Source organism: Heterocephalus glaber, unplaced genomic scaffold (genome assembly GCF_053883595.1).
Source record: "Heterocephalus glaber isolate CG9 unplaced genomic scaffold, H.glaber_assembly_v1.0 deba00001498, whole genome shotgun sequence".
Classification (NCBI taxonomy): Eukaryota; Metazoa; Chordata; class Mammalia; order Rodentia; family Bathyergidae; genus Heterocephalus; species Heterocephalus glaber.
In genome coordinates, this window is record NW_028258321.1 from 2142830 (window position 1) to 2163644 (window position 20815).

General features: G+C 43.2%; 1 protein-coding gene across 7 annotated transcripts in view; it reads left to right on the forward strand.

Moving 5' to 3' along the window:
• Positions 1 to 20815, forward strand: part of Sorcs1 (sortilin related VPS10 domain containing receptor 1) — a 470258-nt gene that overhangs the window by 167442 nt on the left and 282001 nt on the right. The window lies entirely within an intron of this gene.

The window sequence follows — 20815 nt, forward strand, 5'->3', positions numbered from 1 at the left end:
GCCAACCCTAGGAATAACTGGAAGTTACCTAAGTGCTGTCAGCTTGGTAGGAGCCTGAAGTGGAAATGCATTAAGTGCTGAGCACCTACTATATTGCTTAAATTCAGTAACGTTGACCAGAATGTCCTTGACTCAGTAAGCTTGCGCTTCCGTGATGGACTTCTCTAATGCATGTAAATGTATAGGAATGAAAGCTGTCCTTTTTCTACAGTGCATCTGCCATTACAGTGTGGTTGGCATATTACACATTTTAAAGGCATGCATTTTTCTCTCAAGGGGCAGAGCCCTCTAGGAGGCACAACCCTCTGCCTGCTTGGAGGGAAGGACATGTGGAGGGAGCAGGATGGACAGGCTGATGCTCAGGTTCCATGATTTTGCTTTCTGGTGAGGCATAGGGAGAAGGCTCCTGCCAACCTCAGGGGAGGGGGTTAATGAAATAAAATGATGCCACAGCCCATTAGTATTAAACCTCCCTCTACGGGAGCAGTCCTGTGGTGTGAAGCCGGAGAAGGTGTGGCTAGGATGCCCTGCTGGCTTTTCAGTGTGAGTGTGTGTGATTAAATAAAAGTAAATATTGTAGCTGCAAATATTTAGTGTGCTCTTCTAATATACCCACAGATCTCATTTGCTGTATTGTGTCACATACTGGATATAACTAGTAAAGATGCTCTAGAAAATCATTTTGGTCCTTTAACAGAAAGGACACACACACACACCTTTCAGAAATGATCATTTAGAACAGAAAAGAGAAAGAATCTGAGCATGGTGGCTCAGTCCTGTAATCCTGGCTGTTCTAGAGGCTGAGGCAGGAGGATTGCAGGTTCAAGGCCAGCTTGGACAATTTAGCAAGACTCTGGCTCAAAAAAAATTTTATTAAAAGGAGCTGTGGGCGGATCTCCACGGTAGAGTTCAGCCTTACCATTGGGGAGGAGAAGAAGGAAGATCCAAGGCCTTTGTTAGGACTTGCCTTTCTGAGCAGCTCCTGATGCCATACCCAGTACTTCGGGGAACCTTCCCTAGTGGATTAACACCAGGTAAGAGTGGGCCAGTTCTGCATGGACAGAAGTTGGAGGTTAGGGAGAGAGAGCTCAGTGTTCTGGGTCGTCTGTGTCCTGAAGCCCGCCTGAGGGAAACTAGGCAGCCAAGTGCAGGATCCTTTTGTACCAGCTCCTAGATTTTATGTAGAAAAGCTGCCTGCACAGAGTATTGGAACTGCAACCTTGGGACAGATTGTAGATGTCCTCAGGGAACCCATGGGGCTGGGCTCAGCCCTGAGGCAACTCGAGGCTGATATGCAGACCAGAGAATGTGGTGGTTGTACCACAGGATCACCAATGTGTGAGTTTTGTTCATTAATTTGCATAACAAACGATTAGTACCTTATAGCATGAATTGCTCTGTCCAGGAGGGTGGGGAGATGTGTACATTCATCCCATGTGCTCATTTCCAGATGGGCCAGGGGTCTGCAGGCAGCTCAGGCAAGAGACACATATCCCGTGTAACCTGCCTTATGTCATTTATTGAGCTGCCAGACCCTTGAAGAAAATAGTTCTCATGGAAATACATAGAGTGTCAAACAACCATTGGTGTTGTAATGTAAAATACCTGTGCCTTCCTTACTCCCCTGAGGTGTGTATGTTCTTTGCTGAGGTACACTATGAGTTCTTCATCCAGCACTTCGTTGGTGTGAGGAAAATAGTGATACTGTTGGTGAGAATGGTCACAGCGACAACAATGATGAAAAAATTATTGAGCATTCATTGTGTGGCAGGCATGGTGCTTAGAGCCCAACATTATTACATTTTCTTAATTCATTTTTATGGAATGCCCAAGGTCACAAATTAACAACTATCCCACAGACTTACAGACCAGTTAGTAACTCCGTACATTAAGTGCTTTACTATCTCCCAGATAGATTTTATTTTATACCAGATTATAGACAATTAGAGTCTCTATTTTATATATATATATTATATCATATTATGTTATACCATCCTAGAATATAGGTTATGAGTAGAGTTTTCAACGTTGTGCCATTCGAATCAGGATTTTTCCTACTGCTGAAAAATATTGGGCAGCAGAAAAATGTCTTCTTGTCCAAAAACCAGATACATATGGGATTCAGTTGAGACTTTGTTCTTTAAAAGTTTACAGCTGAACAGTCAAAACCTGGAGAGCCACACACCTTCGGGGTATGAGAGTAGGCAGAGGCCTGGCCAGGATGCCTGGCAGGGACTTTGTCCTAGGGCTTTAAGCTTCCTAGGTTGGGAGGAGCCCTGGATGAGGGAAGGAGGGGCCACAGTGCCAAGTGAATGAGCTTCTTCTCCCTTGGTGTCACCATTGACTACACCTTGATCATGCAGCCAGTTGTTGAATTCACATTGTTGTTCCCTTAGGGAGTCCAGTGGGGAGGAAAGGGATCATGTGACCCAGAACAATTACCTACACCTTAAAGCCGGCCCCACCTTATAGTGGATTAAACTGGGAGATTTTTGGAGCCAGTGGTTTTACCATCTTGAAGTGAGATTAGCGTAGAGGTTGAGATACATAAAATGTCAACATCTAGATAGAGTATCTCTGAGAAGAAATGCATTCATCCCTTCCCCTTTTCTGCGGGAATAATTGGCGCTTGCAGGTTGGCAGAGCCCTAGCTGGTGAGAGAGCCCTGGGCAGTTCCACAGGAGCAGAAGAAGTACAAGCTCTTAAAGGGGCACGCACTGCAGTGCTCAAGCCCGCAGCTCAGTGCAGGCTGACTTGTCAAGTCCCGTGTTCCTTACGCAGCGAGCTTCCACCTATGCGCTTGTCATGCAGCGAAGCGTGCTTTTGAGACACAAAGGAACCTGTAGTTAGAGGAGTGAAGCTTTCTAAGTGATTCTGCCCTGGTAGCCAACCCTGTTTCCTGTTTTCTCAGGAGAGAAATAGAGCGATTCTCCAGAGAGGTTTCTGGTCACCTGCGTGGAGTCTGTGCTGGGGGTGCAGGGGGCGGTGGTCTGAGCTGCTTGGAGCTCTGGGGCCCAGACTGAAGCAGCGGGTTTGCGACTGAGCCTCCCAGCCCGTGGGTGACCTCCGCTGCCTGGAGGGCTCTTTCCTCTTCCCACTTCAACCCAGGGAGGGGAGCAAGGGGTGGTTTGGGGCAGACTGATGGTTTCTGTTGATGTTTCCCTACAAAATCTAGTTTTCACAAAGCTACAAACACGAGGTTATTGAACACAACTACACACCTTAAAAATAATACGTGTGATAATTTCCCTGTATGAGAGTTCTTCAAGTTACACAAATATGATGGTGTTTTTCACAACTGTGCTTATGAATGTTCAGCACCTCCCGGAGGATTGTGGGAGGTAGCCCAGCTCCCCTGCAAGGTTGGGCAGCTTTTCAAATTGCAGCCCTTTGCACTCTGGTTTCTTTCTAAATTTTTCTAACTTACAGTCCCATCCCGCATTTGTATCTCATGGTTCTGCTTTTGGTTCCTGGCCTTTTATTTCATCCCAACTTACTATTATTGAAAATTTATTATCTAAAGCTTATTATTTTTTAATATCACAAAAATGAATGCTCATTTTAATGAGTGAACAAATGCAAAGATGAACAAAAACCATGTTAATAGCTTCTGTGTTGCTACTGAGATCCAGCTTTCATGAGATCAGTGGTGTTAACAGTTATGAACGATTCTGTCAGTATCTTTAGGACCCAGTGGGTATCTGTCCAGATGGAATGCATTTTTAAAAATAGGTAAGGGTTGGACCAAGGATTTAACTCAGTGGTTTCCACGCCTGCTGCACAAGCGCAAGAACCCAAGTTCAATCCCTGCTACCAAAAAAAAAAAAAGGAAGAAAAATAGGTAAGGGTGGTTTAGGTGGCCCATGATGTGGATGCTGCATGTTGAATTAGACAGCTGCATGCTAAATTTCCTGATGTAGCGAGCGCTTCCTGTGTAGCAACAATGTTCTAAGTGCTTTTATTTGCATAACAACCAAATATGGTGGCCTTATTAGTATTCTTCATTTCAGATAAAAGAAGTTAGACTTGGAAACATTAAGGAACACGGTTAATGGTCATTCAGCCAGTTGCGTGGCAAAGCTGACTCCTAACTCTGTTTCCCTCATGTCTATACTAGCTTACTGCTTCTTTACCTTTTCTATGGCTCTTTAGTGAATTTCCTGAATATTTGCTATTATATATCATGTTTCAATAAATGTATTTGTAAGATTTTTTTTATGTTTTGGAAACTATCTCTGTCAAGTATTGTGGAGTTCTAAGTATTCAGTCACTGTATCAGGAATATCTGCATGTATCATGTATTGTAAATAGATATCTGAGATTACTTTCTAATAAGATTTGAACAATATAGCCACCAGCAATAATAGATTGCAAATGTCCCTATGCCTTCTTTGGCACATAGTATGTTCTGCATTTACTTTTTACCCATGTTTTGGGTGAAAATGCTACCTTGCTCTGAGTGTGTCCCAGTGGCTTTTTCCCTGACTGTTAGTGATGTGGAGCCTCTTCATGTGTATCGGTGTGTGGCATTGTGGAGTACCCCTGCCCCCACCCACCCTAGGCAAAGATAATTGCCTCTTCCTCATTAACCCTGAAGTGCATTATGTATCTCTGTCTTCTAATGATCACCAGATGTATGTTTATTTAGTTCAGTTCAACAAACATCTGTTAGACGTTTTCTCACTGCCAAGCACAGTGCTAGGTAGGAAGTAGTAGGAAATTGTTTCTTCCCTGTGAAAACTCAAAACCTAGTGAAGGGCAGTCTGTGTACAAGTGTGGTAAATGCAGAATAAAAATGTTGCACAAGTTATTGTGATATTTACCTGTTTCCATGTCTTAGTTAGTTTTCTTCTTGCTTAGACAAAATAGCCAACACCCAAAGTTAAAGGAGGAGAGGTTGATTTTGGCTCACAGTTTGCAGAGGTTTAGTCCATAGTCAGCTGGCTCCAAGGCATGGTGGTGTGGCAGAGGAGCATCACTGAGAAGGCAGTCCATGGCAGAGCAGGCAGAAGGCAGCAAAGCAGCAAGCAGAAAGCAGCCAGCCTCCCTTCCCCTTTTATCCCATCCAGGCTGCAAGCCTTTTGGATGGTGCTGCCCACACCCAGGGTGGACCTTCCCATTATCCACACCCAAAACTATGCTAAACCAATCAATGGACTAATTTAGTACCACACACTTTTAATCCTAGTACCACACACCCTATGTCCATCCAGGTCTGAAAAGCCACACCTATGAGTGCTTGAGGTTTTGGGGAAACATAAAAGCCATAACATTCTATCCTTGCCTGAAAATGCAAATATTGAGCCACAAGTTAGTTTCTTCTTTGTTTGTTTCACACTCAATGTAGAACCTTTTTATATTAAGAATAATTAAATTCTTTTTTCTTTGAAGCAGTCTATTAGGAAGTGGTCTCCGATTGCTGAAATCCAGTCTGGTTTAGACTTGTTCATATCCTAAAAGTTTAACTTAATGCCTTACTTGTGGGAGATACAGTTTTGAACAGGGAGCTGGAGGATCTTGTGGAATGGAATCTCATTGCACTCCAAATGGAAGAATGTGATGAGAGCCAAGCAGGAAAAGCACAGAGAGTCAAGTGAGGGACTCTGGTTAGTGCACACCACATGGGAGCTGTTCCTCCTAGGGTCTGGCTCCTCGTGTTCTGCTCAAAGATGGCACGGGCTTTCCTGAGATCTGTGAGGCTGTCTGCAGAGTCTGGCCTTAACTCCACTTCTCTCTCTGTAATTGGTGCTCCGCTGAGAGCTCCATCTCTCCTCTTAGCAAGGAACAGGTGAGATGCATAGTAGAACAAGTATCATCCTGATGGTCCAATAACTATCAATACGAGCCAAGGAAGCAAGTGGAGAAACATTTGCTACAAAGAACAAAGAGACTGGCATTCTGGCTGTGGAGTCAGGAATGTTTAGAATATTCACTCTCCCACTGTTACACTGCCTCTGAGCACAGCCTGCGCCGCAGGACTGTGGGGTGGAGATTAGCTCCTCCAGTTCCTGGATAGACACAGGCCCCACCGGTCACGGCCCCTCAGTGGACTCTTACTCCATGCTTTAGTTTTTTCTTTCCCCATGAGAACTTAAGCTTGTTACTAATAGGTCATCAAGCATTGGAGATGACATTCTCTCTGATATCTGGCCACAAGGAAAGTCACAGATATCCCAGGGTATGGTTTTATACTGTCTAGGATCATACAATATCATTGTTCATTAAATATGATTAGCCCCTTTTCATTTTTCAGGTCTCACTCTGAATATCAACTTATTTTTAAAAGATAATTATATCTACACTATTAAAATGGGACTCTGCTTCTCTCTTCCATGATTCGTGTTTCTTTCATCTATGGCATATGTCCTGACCTGTAGCTTTATTTACTACTTCTCTCTTGTCTGATGGTACCACTAAAATACAAATCTCTGCAGGACAGGAGACCTTGTCTGCCTTCTTTGCTTCATGCGGAGAAAGCACCTGGGATGTAACTAGTCAAGTGAGATTTGCCAAGTTACTTGGGTGTATAAATAACTGTATACCAAGGCTCATGCTAAATGGCATGAGTCCAAATATGAATAAGATCCAGTCATTGCCTTTAAAGAATCCAGTCTAGTGAGGGAGAAAATAAATAAGTGGAAGAGAGGTTAGATCAGTGTGTCAAGGGATATACAGGGCACAGCCTCAGTGTTCCAGGCTATGGAAGGGAGACTCCCTGGAAGAGAAGATACCAGAGGTGAAACTTGAAGAAAGGATAGGAACCAGAATAAGAAAGGATATAAATTATCAATTTCTGGAGTACTATATTCCAGGAATATTTAAGTGCATTAAGGAAGCCACACTATAAAAGTAATTCATTGCATAAACAGAAACAAAGATAAAAATCAGGTGATCATCTTAATAAATGTGGAAAATGCCTCTGAAAAAACCCCAGCATCCATTCATGATTAAAACCCTGAAGAAAATAGGTATAGAAGGACCTTAACAATATAAAAGCTGTTTATGCCCAATGTACTGCCAACATCATATTGAATGGGGAAAGTTGAAAGCTTTCCCTCTAAAATCAGGAAGAAGACAAATATGTCCAAATGACCACTCCTGTTCAACATAGTCCTCAAAACATTAGCCAGACCAACTGGGCAAGGGAAGAAATAAAAAGAACACATATGAGTTAGGATGAAGTCAAAATATCATTTTCTGCAGGTGACATGATCCTTACAAGACCCAAAAGACTCCACCAAAGGACTTGTAGAATTGATAATAAAATTCAGCCTTGTAGCAGGATGCAAAATAAACACACAGAAAATCAGTAGATTCATATATGCTAATAATGAACTCACTGAAAAAGCAATTAGGAAAATAACACCATTAATGATAGCATAAAAATTAAATTCATAGATATTAACCTAACTAAGGCAGTGAAAGACCTCTACCATGAAAAATACATCAGATTGAAAAAGGAAATCAAAGAGAATGTCAGAAAATGGAAACATATCCCATATCCATAATCAAAATGGCTATACTCCCAAAACTGATACACAGCTTTCATGCACTCTCAGTCGAGATGCCAGTAGCATTTCTCACAGAGCTAGAGAAGATAATTCTAAAATTTATATGGAATCAGAAGAGACCAAGAATAGCAAAGCAATCCCAGGTAATAAAAGCCAAGCAGTTGGCATCACAATCTCAGACTTGAAGTTTTACTCTAAAGTTATATTGATTAGATCAGCATGGTACTGGGACACAAAGAGGCATGTGGATCAACAGAACAGAATAGAATAAGCAGGAACAACCCCAAGCACATAGGCTATTTGATTGTTGACAAAGGAGCTAAAAACAAACACTGGAGGAAAGATAGCCTCTTTAATAAATGGTGCAGGGAAAATTGGGTATCCACATGCAGAAGATTGAGTCTAGACCCATTTATCTCACTATGTACTAAACTAAAATCAAAATGGATCAAAGATCTAAATGTTAAAACAAAAACAATCTACTGGGAGGTAAAGTAGGTAAAATTCTTGAAGACTTCTTGAACAGAATCCCAATGGCAGAAGAAATAACATCAAAAATCAACAAATGGGATCATATCAAATTAAAAAGCTTCTTTCTGTACAACAAAAGAAAAAGCCAAGAGAGTGAAGAGACAGTCTACAGAATGGGAAAAATATTTTGCCAGTTATTCCTCAGACAGAGGACTAACATCTAGACTATATAAAGAACTGAAAAAAATTAGATTTCCTGAAATAATAAAAGACCCAATCAAAAAGTAGGGAATCAAAATGCACAGACACTTCTCAGAATAAGTCCAAATGGTCAATAAATACATGAAGTAATTCTCATCATTGCTGGCCATTAAAGAAACGCAAATTAAGCCACACTGAGATGCCATCTTACCCCAGAAAGAATGGATGGAATCAAAACATCTAATTGTAACAAATGCTGGTGAGGCTGAGGGAAAAAAGGAACTCTATTACATTGTTCGTGGGAGTATAAACAAATACAACTACTGTGGAAATCAGTGTGATGATTCCTCACAAAACTAAAAAAAGGAATTCCATTTGACCCATCTTCCCCTTTCCTAGATATCTTCCCCCAAAGAGTTGAAATCATCTGTCACGGAGATACATGGATACCTGTGTTTATAGCAGCAAAATTTGTGATAGCTACATCTTGAAAATGGTAGATATGTCCATCGACAGATGAATGGATAAAGAAAATGTGGTATTACACACAGGGGAGTATAGTGTTATCATAAAGATAATCTTGAGATGTTTGTAGATAAACATATCAAACTTGAGAACATAGTGAAGTAAGCCAGTCGTGCAAGCTCAAATATTGCAGGGTTTCTTTGATGTGACAAACACAAAAAAATAGAAGAGAGTTGAATAGGAAATGGGAGGAAGTTCAACTACTTCCCCAAATTACATATTCATTATTTTAAAAATATTTAAATATATATGTTAATTGGTTTCATTTACACTACTAGTTTGTCTTAGTTCATTGAAAAGAAAGATTTTTGTTATTATCTGTTTCTTTTTTAGTAAGACATTTTGGTTCTTCCTGTACTCTGACTACTTTGAAGATAATGATACAGAGTGTGAAAACTATTGCTATTCTTTTTTTGATCATGAAATTTTGTTTTAACTTTTCATAAAATAAAGATTAGAAAGAAAGGAAGACATATTTAGATCACAATGCAGAATGTACATGGCATGGGTTAGTTCAAATTGTTCTGTACTAAGTATTCTACATTTATCCCCAAAACAGTCCTGGCATCTTGAAAGGTTGGGGACAAAAGAAAGATTGAATGACATGCGAATTTCAGGAAAAAATTATCTTGGTATCATGTTGAAGATTAACTTGAAAATAAAAAGCACGAAATGCCTAGGAGGAATGCAGTTTGGCGGGCAGAGGAGGCATTTCGATAGATCCTACGAAGTAAAGGTGAACAGCACCTATTCGATCCTGAGAGTGTGAACGGGTGAGCTGCACCAGCAGATACTGTCTCATGTTCATCTTGGTTAATCCAGGGGACAGTGAGGCCATTTACTACGAGAACGAAGGAAGAGAAGTTAGAAGTGGGGGACAGGTGACTTGAAAAGGCCGAGTTTCCTCTCTAAATTGTTGAGTTCTGTTTAGATTCAGACAATTCAAATGGAAGTTTTCAGTGATAATTTTACATATGGCCTTGGAGCCTGGGCAGCAGGACTGGTGGGGAGATGGGGTTTTGGAACACGTCACTGTGGGCTGCAGGGGATGTGCTAGAGACAGAGTACAGTAGACAGATGTGAGGGAGGAACCAAGACGTTATCAGTGCCTCACCAAACGGGAGTGTGAGGGGGAGTCAGAGAAGTTGGCAGGCACAAATGAGAAGACCACAAGGCACGACAGAACAGTCGAGTGATGACAATAATTGTGAGTGGGCACCTGATTTGTTAGTGCATCAGACATGGGCTCAGCAGAAGTGCTGGAGGGAAGCTGCATCACAGTGCCCTGAAAACACGCATCCGTCTGCTTTGCTTGTGCCCATGGAGCGTCCACGACGAGTGACCAGAGGTCAGGACGGGGGAGAAGGATGTGGAGGCAGCTCTTTCGAGGAAGGAGTCGTGCAGTGAAGTGAAAGGAAGAGATGATTTTGCGTGAAAGAGGTCAGAGATTATAGGGAAGTTTTCCATCCTGTAAATGAGGAAAACCTAGTTAGGTTTACATCATGAGGGCAGAAGTCAGTAGGAAGAGAGGGAAAATGCAGAGAGAGAGACAAGGTGGTAGAGTGGTAGAGACAGTCTGCAGTATCCAGCCCTGGTAGACCAGGGCAGGGAGAATGGTGGGCAGGGTATGGTGGAGGCCCAGTTAGGGTCACAGAGAGATCAGCTTTACTGGGAAATGAGAATGGGGCCGCTCCTCCTGCCATTCGCTCTCTCTTTGGTGGGAGATGGGTCTGAGATGTGAGTTCGGGGTTTGGAAGGGCTGCAGAGGAGACGTGGGGAAGGGCTTCTCTGGGACAGGGCGCTCTGGTGCTGGGGATGCTGGGATCCAAGCTGCAGCTGCACAGGAGGTGGTGTGGCTGGGCTTGCACAGTGAGCTGTGTAACTCACTGAGGGCAGTTGTGTCATTCCGGTTCCGGCAGGTGTCAAGGAAGTTCCAGTGGCAGAGAAAGTGGGTCCAGACTAAATGGAGAAGGGAGCCTGGGGGTGGTAGGAAGACCCCAGCAGTGAAGCAGTGGGACCCTCGTCCAAGCATGCTTGACAGACTGGGGGACACTGAAGGAATAATAACCAGAAGAGTGCGGCTTTTTTAATATAAAACTTAGAACGATGTCTCTTAGCCCCTGCGGGACTCTGTCTGTGAAAGGGAAGTGGTCATAGCAGGGGAATTCATCAGGATGGCTTTTATTAAAACTGCTGCTAAGAAACCTCAGCTCTGTAGGACAGCTCCTTAGCTGCTGTTTTTCTGTCTGATTGTGGAACAGGGGCTCTGCTTTTCTCGGCCCTCATGTCCTTGGCCCTTGAGATTTCAGTGAGTGACTGCCCACCTTGGGATCTTCGAGACAGGAACACTTCGGTTCCGGTTTGGGTCGCTTTTCCCCAGGCAGCCCTTACTTATCCCAGGAGCCATGGTGCACCTGTCACCTCCATCTGGTGGTCACCATCAAACATTTGTAAGGCTGGGGTAAGCCTGAATGTCATGTTGAAGCAGCAGCGATTTCCTTGTTGGTCATTTTTTTTTCCTTTAAAACTTGGTGTGACTCTCATGTTGAAAATACATATAGAATATGTATTTATTATATATTATTATAATGTATAGTATATTGGATATCCAGATATTTATTCTATTTTTCAGTTTAATTTCTGGAGTCTCATTTGACCCTGCTTTGGCTGCTACCAGCATTCTGTTGGTTGGCCACATTCCTGAGCATCAGTTCTTTCCACATACTGAATTCTTCCGAGGGAAAACACCCTGTGAGCCATCCATGGTGAATTGCTTACAAATTCTGCTAACGTAACTGGTGGTCTTGGAAAGCCACCCCTTGTCAGCAGTCAGGACTTAGGCTCTGTCAAGAGTCCAGGTTCTGTCTGCTCAGTAGCTCTGACATGCTAGGCAAATTTTAAAAAAAAATAGCTCTGCTATATTTCCTCATCAGAAAATATTGGTAAGATGATGGTGACATTTATGTTACCATAGTGGACATCCCTGGTTAAACACGATAATTCAAAATGAATGAAAACCTTGGATCTTACACTCCCATGGGCTTCTGTTTGCAATGTCTTCTCCCCTCTATTTAATTTGCCTAGTAAATAAGAAAGGTACCTGTGTATACTAGATACTCCACGCCAGGCCTTTCTCCGACTGCTCTGCAGATGTGAACTAAACTAACCCTCACAATAGCTTCGTAGGCTTGGTACTGTCCTTATGCCCTTTGTATAGACCCTTTCCCTGGAAACCGAGAGGCAGGGAAATCACCTCACAGAGCTGGCAGGAGACGGCACTGGGGAAGAGGTCTGAACCCAGGCGGTCCAGCTCAGAAGCAAGCTTTGACCCCCAGGAGGAAGGTCCACAGGTTACTTTCTAACCACTTCCTCCATACAGAGAATGATTTACTCTTCATAGGATAACTCCTTCTGTTGCAGTTATTATTTTTGTATGTATTTTTTGTGCACATTTATTATTTCACAGAGAGAGGGTTGCCTGTTACTTTATTTGCCTTTGCATTTTCAGCACCAAGTCCTGTTCTTGGCACATGGTAGATAGAAGGCATAAGGATATATTTTTTGAGGAAAGAAGATTTTCAAATCTTATTTGTGTCATCTGTGGATTAAATTAATTGATGTAATGCTGTCCTCCAAATACATCACAGTAATCAAAGGTTAATAGAAGGTAATCAAAGGCAGAAGGTGGTTTCTCAAATGTGAGGCCTTACTCTATTATTGCACGGGAAGAGGTGACAAATACTAATTTAGTTGCAGCATGTACTTTGATGTTGTTACACTGCGTCTGCAGTGATGCACCCACGTGTGGTTCGAGCTTGTATACTGGCAACGTGGTGGTTAGTTTATTCCTGTTGGTGTTTCTTTTCCTTCAATTAGCATTAGGGGGCTGTTCATGTACAAGTGTAATGTCTGGCACATTAAATTCTTAATGCGGAGCACTGCACACTGATCTGTCGCCCCAGAATTAACTTTATGAAGAGGCATCCGGGACACCATTGCATCCTGGCCACCATTGCATCCTGGCTCAACTGAGCAAAGCCCAGGGGACCCACAGTGGCAGTGAAGCTGGTATCCAGGGTGAGAGGGCTTTGCTCTCCTAGGACAAAGGACATGAAAGCAGCATTACTGGAGAACTTCAGAAAAACCTTTTTTTCTTATTCCAGGTGAAGTTACAGAAATACTGTTCAACCATAAATCAAGCGAGAGCACTTTGTGCTCCATTCTCCTCTGTTCAAAGGGAAATGGTGTGCTGAAGAGTTATTCCTCAGCACGGCTTTATTTCTTTCTCCTGCTGGGATGTATTAGCAAGGTCATCACCTTTGGTTTATTGGCTTCAAACAATCTGTGATTGCTGCAGATTATGACTTCTTAGCTTGCAGAAGCAGGAAATGCAATCAATTCATGAAAGGCACAGGGCTTTTTTTCTTTAAAAAAATGTATATTTGTTTCTGCCAGCATTTCTGGGGAGCAAGACTTTAAAGAGTTTTTTTTGAAAGGAATTTATCTTTGAATGTCCTGCTTCATTGCATTTTTCAAACGAGAACACTGAGTCAGACCAATGTGAGCTCAGCTTTAACTCTGTGAGCTTGAAATTAAAAAGATGACATCACAGAAGTCACACCTTCTAACCCTGAGCCAAGTTAGTTGGAAATTCATCCTCATTGCTATGTGTCAAAAACCTGCTTTTGAAATACCTGGAGATTTGCAGCGGCGACGTTTACAGGGCTGCAGACAGGCTGTCTTCGGGAGGACAGGGAAAAGTTGCTTTCACAACCCATGGGACTTGGTCGATACTGTGGTGATGCCAGTTTTCTCACTTATTTTGTCATCATTTCCTAACTGCCAGGATCACTCCTCTTCACATTGTAACTGTCCACGTGCCATGTGGAAATCCACCTCTTCTGGCCTCAGAGAGCCAGAATTTAAACCATCCCCTTTCCTGGGCCATCTTCTCTTAAGAGTTGCAGAAAACAGCCAAGTGACCGGGCTCATCAGAACCTGATGCATCAGTTACAGGGTGGAGCCTGTGCTGGTTGGCAGGCAGCAGGGGCCCTGGCCTCTCCAACAAGTGCCTCGGTTTCTACCACTGTCTTGGCAAGCGTGTGGGCTGTTTTGGGCAGGATTCCGGGACTGCAGGCTGATTCTGCGGTGCTGAGATGGCCCGGGAACTGTGCCGTCTGCATACACCCACCACTTCGTGTGGTCCGGTCAGCCTTACGGTATCTGCAGACCCTTACTCAATTCAGTCCCTGCTCACTTATTCATTGGGGGGGGTCAAACTACATGGTAGGGATTTTCCCACAATCACCAGGACATATGTGTGACTGGGAAGGCGGAGAGTGAAGCTGGCTGCCACCTGAATTGCAGGCAGCAGGGAGCAGCTGAGGTGCTTCCTTCTAGAACAGTCGTGATGAGCTTACGCCAGCATGGTGGCCTAGGGTTTTCTGCTATTGGAGACTAATTTACTCACTGGAGACACAATACCCAGCACCCACAAGTTAAAGGAGGGAATGTTTATTTTCACTTACCATTTGTGGAGGTTTTAGTCCATAGTCAGCTGGCTCCAAGACAGGCAGCATAGCAGAGGGGCCCTGCAGAGGAGAAATAGCTCATGGCCTGGCTGCAGGAAGCTGGGGTGGGGGGGAGCAGAGAGAGAGAGAGAGAGAGGGAGGGAGGGAGGTATCAAGGGAGGACAGAGGAAGGCCACACCTCTAGTGACCACCTCCTCAGACCAGGCTTCACCTCCTGACATCACCTGAGCTATAAACCCATCAGTGGACCAATCCCTGTGAGTGTCACACCCCATGATCCAAAAGCCCCACCTTAAATGTGTCGCAATAGGAACCTAATGCTTCTGCTCTTTATCATTTCCAGGCTTAACGCTATAGGGTATGTTCTGCCTGATAATGTTCCTCTTACTAGACGCACTATAGGACCGCAAAGGTCAGTGTGCAGTTAAGAAGCTGATCTGCAATGGGAACAGAAAGCTGCAGCTGCCGAAAAGGCCTCGTGGACCAGAGTCTCGTGGAGTTTGGGGCCATTTCCCTGTACTTCCTGCTTCTGGTTTCCTTACTGATTTGGCATTCTCTACCATCCTCTAGTCTCTAAACCCGTGAAATCAATGCTGCCTTTCTTTTCCTTGTATATTGTTTCTGCTTTTGAAAAAAGAATGGAGTTGAAATGGTTACTTATCTACCCAAAGCTTGGTTAACGTTGCCATCTCTGGGGTTCATTGTTCTTACCTGGCGAATGGGTTTGTTATTACAGCAGTGTTTCAGATCGAAGAGATACACGTACACCAATAGAAGATTAGGCTGACTTTCTGCAGTATTTCACCAGGGCGTATACTTATTGGAAACACAGTGGGCAGAGAACCACTAGGGATTTTGTTTGCAGATTATAGTTGCCTACAACATCTGAGAAGTCTACTCTTCTAGCTTTCCGCGATGCTTTTAGGGTTGAGTCTTGCATTGTATTCAGCAGTCATTTTTTGCTGTTGATGATTCTTCGCCAGGGAAATGACAACAAAATTTCCTCTTGGGCTTCTCCTCAGCCTCTCATCGCAGAGGCTCCCTGAGATCTCTGGCTGGAATCAGAGGTCAGGGAATCCCCGAACAAGAACTCGGCTTCCAGTTTTCCTGCAGTGTATGAAAACCTGTCCTCCCACATATCTCTCTTGTGTAGGTTTATTTTGGGAGAAATCATGTGAAATTCCATATGAATGGTAGAACCTCAGTAAATGTAAATTTTTTCTGTCCATAGCATGCCTCATACATTCTTCTTTCTTGATGCCTGAAGGAATTGGTGTCAGTCCATTGAAATCTGCACTGGGGTTAAGAAAAGGTCTGCTCTGAGACTGTCTAACCAAGTCCAAGCTCTCATCCTGGACTTGAGTGGCCCTTTCCTGTGTTTCAGATTGGTTTTGCGCTATTTACTGGAAACAGAATTCTGAGGAACAGAATTAGCAACCATCCTAGAGTTCTGCCTAAGAAAATAATGCAACTGAGTGCCCATGAGATACCAGTCACACCAAATGGAAGCAGGAAGTCCAAAGTTTAGAGAAGGACTATGTGCCGAAGGCAAAGCACAACGATTGGTTTGAGGCCAAGTCAAAAATTAGAGAAGAGGGGAAGAGTGATTTTTAGCAATGGTCAGTATGTAAGAATGGTTAGCTTCCTGTACCCTACTGCAGAGACTACTTTTGCAGCTGTACAAGAGACAGAAACATATTGTTAACATTCAGATATGTTCCAAGCAGTTTATTTGATAGAATTGAGTGTGCAGGCTGCCAGTTCTTCAATTTAACTTTTAAATTTCAAGATGTTTTCAAGAAATGTCAGAAATTCCAAATGAAAGTGAGAATTGCTTCACCTGCTTACATTTTCCTTAAAGTTTTGCAAATACACTCAGAAGACTAGGTCTTTCGGAGAGATCACAACTCTGGCAGGCCCTTTAGAGAACAGGTGGTCTGTCCTGTGAACGCTGAGAGTGACTGTGAACATCCACCACGTTCCAGTCATGGCACCGTCGCCGACTGTGGGATCTTAGTGAACTTGCTTTATTCTGTAGAATCCGGGGACCCTCAAGACTACAATGGAAATTTGTGCTACCTCTGACATGCATGCTTTTAATAATTGTTACCCTAAATGTTTAGTTTTCTTCTAGCAGATATTCTCATATATTTTGGAATGTTGAAGAGGACACATTGGCGTCCCTATTTTGTCTAGGATTTTTCTTTTGAATGTGTTCATCAGAACTTAGGAAGAGCTAAGGGAAGCAGAGGCTGGTAAATTCACTATGGATTTGCAGGTAGGAAGCCTGGTATTTTAGAGCCGTTAAATGAGGGAGCCCACATCCCAGTTTAATGAATCGAGAGTAGAGATTTCTCTTAACCAATTTACCTTATCTCTTTGGATCTTAAATTCCATATCATACATTGGAGATGATAATAATTCCACAAATAAGATTATAGCAAAAACTAAACAAATATTTTAAGAACTTAACCAGAAGCATTGTAAGGTACTCAAAGTAGAAATGCACCTGAAACTAAGACCCTTTGATTATAAAGATGAAGAGGGAAAAATGCTAACTACCCTATATGGATAAACCTCTGTGAGCCTCATTTCCTTCATTTGTAAATTGGGTGTTCTGAAACTTCCTCTCTTAAAGTTGCTGTAAATACATGGTAAATTTGAGGCCGGGGATTTAGCTCAGTAGTTTCGCCACCTGCTGCACAGCCACCAGGACCCAAGTTCGATCCCCAGTACCAAAATAATAATAATAATAATAATAATAATAATACATGGTAAGTTTGATGGTCAACATGCTGTGTGTCAGGAAGCACCCTGGGTGATAGCTGTCCTCAGCTGGGAGTTAGAGCAGTGAACTTACCCTGCGTGCTTTCCTCCGATACAGTCACTGCAGGTGCACCCTGGATGCCATAAATATCTAGTGTTTAATTCACAACTTCTTTATCTCGTAGCACAGGAGCATAGACCAGTGCCTGTCCATGAAGGGTACTCAATGCATATCCTTTAATGAATCCGTGCATGAACAAACCACTGATTTTGTTTTACCTGATGTTTCATTGGTCAAATGCTCAGCAGTATGTTCAGTTCAGTCTGTACACAGTGGCTCTCATCCTGAGCACCTTACAGTCACTTGGGGAGAGTTTGAAAATGTCACTTGTATGGTCCCACCCAAAGCTCATTGAGTTAGAATCTCTTGGACTGTGGCAGGACTTGGGTCATTTATCAGTTTCCTTGATTTTTTTTAATATGTGAAGGACGCCCAGAATGAGTGAACTCTAGGCCCACCATTCTCCTGGGGTGTGGTTGAAGGGGCTGGTCAGGAACATCACTGATCACTTATTTCCGGGCATCCAGCTTCAGTGGCTATGTACTCCCATCTTGCCATTTTTCATAGCTAAAATATTCTGCATTAAGAAGTATGCAAATTTGTCACCCCCAATAAGAGTGTAATCTCTTTTGCATCTCCTTCTGAAATAGGCGTGCTGTTCATGTAAATCAAAAACTTAAATAGCTTTGTCGTCTAAAAAAAAACCCGTGTAAATCAGAATAGGCAAAAGTAATGTTGGCACAGTTCATTGATGGGCTTTAAATTGTAGTCTCGGGTGCTGGGCTGGCTTCAGAATCACATAATCACTCAGTAACATTATGGAATAAGCTGGGAGTACCAGAAAGGTGGTTTGAATTGGAATCTAGTCCCTGCTTCCATGTTTGCTTTGTCCCTGTGTCATCATGAACCTGCTTAACCCTGCCCTCACCACAGAGGGATGCTCACCTCCAAGGTGCCTGTGATTCTATGCAGAGTGCAGCCCACAGGTTCTTTTTGTGTCTGTTGAGGGTATCCTTCGAGCAAAAACTTGTCTGGAGTCTTTGGAATTATGTTGTTTTGTTTTTCCGGGATGCTTAATATTTTTATTCCCTTTAGTTCCTGAGTCCCAGTAAAGTGTCATTTTGTCCAGGAAGCAGACGTAAGATCTGTCATAGACAAGCAAGGTGGGCACTGGGGAGAAAGATCGAGATCACTGCAAGGCAAAGCACCTACCTTTACTTTGTCTCCAGTGAGCAAATTAAATGACAGCTCAAGTTTCCAGTAATAGCGAGGCCAGCAGCAGTGCAGTGGGGTGCTTGGAGAAGGGCTGTCCAGGGAGCTATCAGCAGCCAAATGGGAAGATGTTTTTACTCAACACAGTGATTTCTACTCTGTGTTTAAAAACCTCGGGCTATTGCTGGATAGCTCAAAGGATGTCACACAATATTTAAAAATACTAATATAATTGTAGAGCACATTAGTACCACTGTATGCTTTTACCAGCAAGGATGGAGGTGGCTGGAAATTCACACTGTATCATGTTCCATTAATGGGGAGGTAGCAGATAAACTGCTCATAGCCTTGCTGCATCCTCTCTCCATGAGCACGCTCCGGGGTTTAACTCAGAGTCTCCAGGCCCTGTGCTTTCCTAAGCTCCATGGAAGCATGCAGGTTTGTGACGACTGTTTCTGTTTTGGATGAATATCCTTTTCTCCTACCATTTTTCCTATCTTACTGGCACACAAGAGTGAGATTGTAGTGCATTTATCTCCTATTACCCTTTTGTTTCTCCTTTTGCTTTTACCTTTGATTTCAGAAATGTTTTGAAAATAATGGATGGTAGTTAATAAACAGCATGTCAGACAGGAAAAAATGAACAGCAGTGCGCTCATTTTGATAGACTGTGCTGTCTGCAGATAATTTACCAGGGCTGAGTGTGACATACACAGCACCACAGGAAGGACTTAGCCCTGGTCACCAACCAAAATCACTCTTGAAAGTCCCCATTATTCATAAGGTACCATCCATGGCAACTGCAGGAGGCTGTCCCGTGGTGACTTATCTGAGCTGGTGGCTCTCCAGTTCAGGAGTTAGAAACAAGCAAACATCTGTATTTGCGGTCTTGGGGAGCTTGCCAACTTCCAGAGAAAGAACTTTCCACTGGCCTCCAGCACGGTGAAGCAGAGCTTTCTGCCCTTATTACCAAGTACTTTCCCTGGCCCTCCCTGGCTACTCTCAGTGAGTTCTGAGACTCTTCTCTTGCAGCTGCTTTTTGCTCCATCCCTCTGAATTTATTTCATCACTTTTCTGTCTTGCCTTTACTGTAAACCCCTCAGTGGTAGGGAGGGTCTCTTTGTATATCTCTCACCTACTAGAGTGCCTAGCACATTAAGTAGCCTCATTAAAATTAATTAAATGAATCAATAAGTGACTAAAGAGCTCAAAGAATATTGCTGGAATTCTCCCTAAGTGAAACCACCTGTTAAGTATTATTGACCCCTGAACGTGTACTAGAACAATCAACTAGGACAACTTTGGGTCTTTTCAAAATTAGGAAAGCAATTAGACAGCCAGGGTATACTTCCCAGGATCCCACTGTACGACGTGGTTTTCCGGAGTCATATCCTTGTAATTTGGGGAGATCATGGGGCCACAGTATCTGTTAATACATCCTATAGCTGATGCTATCATGGTTATTCTTTAGATGATTCTGATTACAGAGGTCTGTTGAGGTCTGTGGAAATTATCTTATCTCTGAGCAGCAGACCCTCCCGTGTCCTGTCTTTGCTTAGGAAGGCTTTCAGCAGCAGTGGCTTCAGGGGAGTCCATGGGGAGGCATGAACACTGGTGTCCTGGACTTCTGGTGGACAGTTCACCAAGCAGGCTCCTTGACCATCTTAATGATGAAGTGGTTCTGAGTGCTAAGATCTACCCTGTTTTCCCAAATTCTACTAAGAAAACAACAAAGCAAAGCAGAAAGAAGTCAGACGCACTTGATCCAAATATGTGAGCTGTGGACAGCTCCTCCATTGGTGCTGTGTCCCCAGACTGGCTGTTTCGCTTAATGTACAGACAGCAATTCATAATGAGCTGCACAGATGCACCCCCCCGCACACCTTCACACAATTAAACGTGCACGTGCCGGCGTCTGTGTTCTGTGTGTCACTAGTGGCCCAAGGAAGTAAGGACAGCTGCAGGTTCTGGAAATAATTTGTATTCAGACGTCCAACACCTCTGCCACTTCTTTTGCAGGATTTGCCATTGCCTGTTTACTTTCAGCATAATGGCGCTGTTAAGAGTGCCCTTTCCTGCTGATTTTCCAACCGATCAGCCTTAAGCCTTTAATTAATTATATTCCTTAAGCAAAAAAGGTCCTCCCACCCCTTCTCTCTCAGCCATCATTCATTTTTTTTTTTTTTTTTTTTTTTTGGTACCAGGGATCGAACTCAGGTCTTTGCACTTGCGCAGCAGGTGGTGAAACCGCTGAGCTAAATCCCCGGCCCCTCTTCATTCATTTTTACACCATACTCAGAGCTATTAGTTTGAGAATTTTAATGACCACACCCCATTTATTTTCATCTTCTTGCTGGCTTCGCAGCAGTTGAGTGCTCTGCTTTTCCATGTGTGTGTGTGTGTGTGTGTGTGTGTGTGTGTACCCATTTGCCCCTCAATTTTGTGTGGTCATTTGTTTCTTCTAGGGGCCTTGCTGACTGCTCTAAAATTCAGCCAAGAGCAGCAGCTTAAATGACAAAGTTTGATTTTTTGTCCAC